Consider the following 5,896-nt stretch of genomic DNA (forward strand, 5'->3'; position numbering starts at 1 on the left):
AAATGTGATTATTATTTAAAAACTAATAAAAATATACTAAAAACTAACTAAATCGTACTGAAAACTATGTAAAAATAATGCCAAAAAGCGTATAAATTATCCGCTCATCACAACACCAAACTTAAATTGTTGCTTGTCCCCAAGCAACTGAAAATCAAATAGGATAAAAAGAAGAGAATATACTATAAATTCCAAAATATCAATGAAACTTAGCTCCAATCAGATGAGCGGGGACTTGTAGCTTTTTGCCTCTTAAATAGTTTTGGCATATCACTTTATCCATTGAAGTTCAGAATGATTGGCATCTATAGGAACTTAGAATTCAGATAGTGTTATTGATTCTCCTAGGTCAATATGTTGATTCTTGAACACAGCTACTTTATGAGTCTTGGCCGTGGCCCTAAGCACTTTGTTTTCCAGTATTACCACCGGATACATAAATGCCATAGACACATAACTGGGTGAACCTTTTCAGATTGTGACTCAGCTTTGGTAAAGTCCCTAATTAGAGGTGTCCAGGATTCTTAAGCACACTCTTCTTTTGCTTTGGACCTCGACTTTAACCGCTCAGTCTCAAGTTTTCACTTGACACCTTCACGCCACAAGCACATGGTTAGGGACAGCTTAGTTTAGCCGCTTAGGCCAGGATTTTATTCCTTTAGGCCCACCTATCCACTGATGCTCAAAGCCTTGGATCCTTTTTATTACCCTTGCCTTTTGGTTTTAAGGGCTATTGGCTTTTTGCTCTTGCCTTTTGGTTTAAAGAGCTTTTGGCTTTTTCTGCTTGCTTTTTCTTTTTCTTTTTCTTTCCTTTTTTTTTCGCTATTTTTTTTCTTTTTTTTTCTGCAAGCTTTTGTATTCACTGCTTTTTCTTGCTTAAAGAATCATTTTTATGATTTTTCAGATTATCAAATAACATTTCTCCTTTTCATCATTCTTTCAAGAGCCAACATATTTAACATTCATAAACATCAAATTCAAAAGACATATGCACTGTTCAAGCATTCATTCAGAAAACAAAAAGTATTGTCACCACATCAAATTAATTAAACTAGTTTCAAGGATGAATTCGCAACCCTGTACTTCTTGTTCTTTTGTTTTTAAAACAGTTTTCATTTAAGAGAGGTGATGTATTTATATTCATAACTTTAAGGCATAGACACTTAGACACTAGTGATCATATAGTAAAGACACAAACATAATTAAACATGAAGCATGGAAACCGAAAACAGAAAATAAATAGACAAGGAGATTAAGGAATGAGTCCACCTTAGTGAGGGTGGCGTCTTCCTCTTCTTGAAGAACCAATGGTGCTTTTGAGCTCCTCTATGTCTCTTCCTTGTCTTTGTTGCTCCTCCCTCATAGCTCTTTGATCTTCTCTAATTTCATGGAGGATGATGGAATGCTCTTGGTGCTCCATCCTTAGTTGTCCCATGTTGGAGCTTAATTCTCCTAGGGAAGTGTTGATTTGCTCCCAATAGTTTTGTGGAGGAAAGTGCATCCCCTGAGGCATCTCAAGGATTTCATGGTGGAGAATTTTCTCATGCTCTTGTTGAGGTCCATGATCTCTTATTTGTTCCATCCTTTTCTTAGTGATGGGCTTGTCCTCTTCAATGAGGATGTCTCCCTCTATGTCAATTCCAGCCGAATTGCAGAGGTGGCATATGAGGTGAGGAAAGGCTAACCTTGCCCAATTAGAGGACTTGTCAGCCACCTTGTAAATTTCTTGAGGTATAATCTCATGAACTTCCATCTCCTCTCCAATCATGATACTATGGATCATGATGACCCGGTCTATAGTAACTTCAGACCGGTTACTAGTAGGAATGATTGAGCGTTGAATGAACTCTAGCCATCCCCTAGCCACTGGTTTGAGGTCATGCCTTCTTAATTGAACCGGCTTGCCTCTTGAGTCAATTTTCCATTGAGCTCCTTCCTCACATATGTCTATGAGGACTTGGTCCAACCTTTGATCAAAGTTGACCCTTCTTATATAGGGGCGTGCGTTCTCTTCCATCATTGGCAAGTTGAACGCCAGCCTTACATTTTCCGGACTGAAGTCTAAGTATTTCCTCCGAACCATGGTAAGCCAATGCTTTGGATTCGTGTTCACACTTTGATCATGGTTCCTAGTGATCCATGCATTTGCATAGAACTCTTGAACCATTAGGATCCCGACTTGTTGAATGGGGTTGGTGAGAACTTCCCAACCTCTTCTTTGGATCTCAAGTCGGATCTCCAGATACTCATTCTTTTTTAGCTTGAAAGGAACCTCAGGAATTACTTTCTTCTTGGCCACAACTTCATAGAAGTGGTCTTGATGGACCTTTGAGATGAATCTCTCCATCTCCCATGACTCAGAGGTGGAAGCAATTGCCTTCCCTTTTCTCTTTCTAGAGGTTTCTCTGGCCTTAGGTGCCATAAATGGTTATGGAAAAATAAAAAGCTATGCTTTTACCACACCAAAATTAAAATGTTTGCTTGTCTCTGAGCAAAAGAAGATAGAAAGTAGTAGAAGAAGAAGAAAATGGAGGAGATGGGGGAAGAAGAGGTATTCGGCCAAGGAGAAGAAGAGTGGGTTGTGTGGTGTGAAAATGAAGAAGGAGTGAGGGGTTTATATAGGAGTGAGGGAGGGTGTAGGGTTCGGCCATTAGGGTTGGGTTTGGGAGGGAAATTATTTTGAATTTTGAAGGTAGGTGGGGTTTATGGGGAAGAGAGGATGGATGTGAGTGGTGAAGAGGTGATGGGAAAGAGTGATTGAGGTGATTGGTGAAGGGTATTTGGGGAAGAGAGTTATGAAAAGGTGTGAAGAGGAGAGAAGAAAAAGTGGGGATCCTGTGGGGTCAAGGACTTAACATCCCTGCTCCAATTAGGCGTGTAAAACGCCCTTGCTGTGCAATCCTGGCGTTTAACGCCAGACTGCTACCTGTTTCTGGCGTTAAACGCCCAAATGTAGCTTGTTTCTGGCGTTTAACGCCAGGCAGATGCTTGTTTCTGGCGTTAAATGCCAGCTTGGTGCCTGTTTCTGGCGTTAAAAGCCAGACAGATGCTTGTTTCTGGCGTTTAAACGCCAGACTGCTCTCCTCCAGGGTGTGCTATTTTCAATGCTATTTTTCATTCTGTTTTTGATTTTTCAGTAGTTTTTGTGACTTCACATGATTATCAACCTAATAAAACACGAAATAAAAAGAAAATAAAATAGATATGATTAAATAACATTGGGTTGTCTCCCAACAAGCGCTTCTTTAATGTCAATAGCTTGACAGTGAGCTCTTATGGAGCCTTATAGATAATCAGAGCAAGGTTGGAACCTCCCAACACCAAACTTAGAGTTTGAATGTGGGGGTTCAACACCAAACTTAGAGTTTGGTTGTGGCCTCCCAACACCAAACTTAGAGTTTGACTGTGGGGGCTTTAGTTGACTCTGCAGTGAGAGAAGCTTTTCATGCTTCCTCTCCATAGTTACAGAAGGAGATCCTTGAGTTTTAAATACAAGGTTGTCCTCATTCAGTTGAAGGACTAACTCTCTTCTGTCCACATCAATCACAGCTCTTGTTGTGGCTAGGAAGGGTCTTCCAAGGATGATGGATTCATCCTCTTCCTTCCAGTGTCTAGGATTATGAAATCAGCAGGGATGTAAAGGCCTTCAACCTTTACTAACACGTCCTCTACTTGTCCATAAGCCTGTTTTCTTGAGTTGTCTGCCATCTCTAATAAGATTCTGGCAGCTTGCACCTCAAAGATCCCAAGTTTCTCCATTATAGAGAGTGGCATTAAGTTTATCATGACCCCAGGTCACACAGAGCCTTCTCAAAGGTCATGGTGCCTATGGTACAGGGTATTAAGAATTTGCTAGGATCCTGTTTCTTTTGAGGTAATTTCTGCCTATCCAATGCATTCTGTTCATTGGTGAGCAAGGGAGGTTCATCTTCCCAAGTCTCATTACCAAATAATTTGGCATTCAGCTTCATGATTGCACCAAGGTATTTAGCAACGTGCTCTTCAGTAATTTCTTCATCTTTTTCAGAGGAAGAATACTCATCAGAGCTCATGAAGGAAAGAAGGAGGTTCAATGGAATCTCTATGGTCTCTAGATGAGCCTCATATTCTTTTGGATCCTCAAAGGGGAACTCCTTATTGGTCACTAGATGTCCCAGGAGGTCTTCCTCACTGGGATTCACGTTCTCCTCCTCCTCTTTGGGTTCGGCCACATCATGTAAGGCTATGGCCTTGCACTCTCTTTTTGGATTTTTTTTTGTATTGCTTGAGAGAGTACTTGGAGGGATTTCAGTGACTCTTTTACTCAGCTGGCCCACTTGTGCCTCCAAATTCCTAATAAAGGACCTTGTTTCATTCATGAAACTCACAGTGGCCTTAGATAGATCAGAGACTATATTTGCTAAGCTAGATGGGTTCTGCTCAGAATTCTCTGTCTATTGCTGAGTGGATGATGGAAAAGGTTTGCTATTGCTAAACCTGTTTCTTCCACCATTATTAAAGCCTTGTTAAGGCTTTTGTTGATTCTTCCATGAGAAATTTGGATGATTTCTCCATGAGGGATTATAGGTGTTTCCATAGGGTTCACCCATGTAATTCACCTCTGCTATTGCAGGGTTCTCAGGATCATAAGCTTCTTCTTCAGAAGATGCCTCTTTAGTACTGTTGGATGATTCCTTCAATCCATTCAGACTCTGAGAGATCATATTGACTTGCTGAGTCAATATTTTATTCTGAGCCAATATGGTATTCAGAGTATCAATTTCAAGAACTCCCTTCCTTTAAGGCGTCCCATTACTTACAGGATTCCTCTCAGAAGTGTACATGAACTGGTTATTAGCAACCATGTCAATGAGTTCTTGAGCTTCTGCAGGCATTTTCTTTAGGTGAATAGATCCACCTGCAGAATGGTCCAATGACATCTTTGATAACCCAAACAGAGCATCATAGAATATATCCAGGATGGTCCATTCTGAAAGCATGTTAGAAGGACACTTTTTGGTCAGTTCCTTGTATCTCTCCCAAGCTTCATAGAGGGATTCACCTTCTTTTTGTCTGAAGGTTTGAACATCCACTCTAAGCTTGCTAAGCTTTTGAAGAGGAAAGAACTTGGCTAAGAAAGCCGTGACCAGCTTATCCCAAGAGTTCAGGCTATCCTTAGGTTGAGAGTCCAACCATATTCTAGCTCTGTCTCTTACAGCAAACGGGAAAAGCATAAGCCTGTAGACCTCAGGATCAACCCCATTGGTCTTAATAGTATCACAGATCTGCAAGAATTCAGTTAAGAACTGAAAAGGATCTTCGGATGGAAGTTCATAAAACTTGCAATTCTGTTGCATCAGAGAAACTAATTGAGGTTTCAACTCAAAATTGTTTGCTCCAATGGCAGTGATTGAGATGCTTCTTCCATGTAAATTGGAATTAGGTGCAGTAAAGTCACCAAGCATCTTCCTTGCATTATTGTTATTTTCGGCCATGTCTCCTTCTTTTTCAAAAATTTCTGTCAGATTTTCTCCAGAGAGTTGTGCTTTAGCTTCCCTTAGCTTCCTCTTTAGAGTTCTTTCAGGTTCTAGATCAGCTTCAACAAGAATGTTCTTGTCCTTGTTCCTGCTCATATGAAAAAGAAGAGAACAGAAAATATGGAATCCTCTATGTCACAGTATAGAGATTTCTTTATGTGAGTGGGAGAAGATATGAATAGAAGAAGGAGAATCCAAACACAAGGGTGAAGAATAGGTTCGAATTCTTGGATGAAGAGGAGTGTTAGTAAATGAATAAATAAATAGAAGGAGGTGAGGAGAAGAGAAATTCAAAAATTAAATAAATTAAAATAAAAGTATTTTTGTTTTTAAATTAGAATTAAAATTAAAAATTCGAAAATTAAGAAAGGAGAAATTAA

General features: G+C 39.8%; 1 non-coding gene across 1 annotated transcript; it reads left to right on the top strand.

Annotated features, from left to right (window-relative positions):
* Positions 1 to 4,973: 4,973 nt before the first annotated feature.
* On the top strand, positions 4,974 to 5,081 carry LOC112753693 (small nucleolar RNA R71). The gene has a single exon (XR_003178066.1). It is a non-coding gene; the product is annotated as a small nucleolar RNA R71 (small nucleolar RNA).
* Positions 5,082 to 5,896: the final 815 nt, after the last annotated feature.

The sequence above is a fragment of the Arachis hypogaea genome, chromosome 15 (assembly GCF_003086295.3).
Source record: "Arachis hypogaea cultivar Tifrunner chromosome 15, arahy.Tifrunner.gnm2.J5K5, whole genome shotgun sequence".
NCBI lineage: Eukaryota > Viridiplantae > Streptophyta > Magnoliopsida > Fabales > Fabaceae > Arachis > Arachis hypogaea.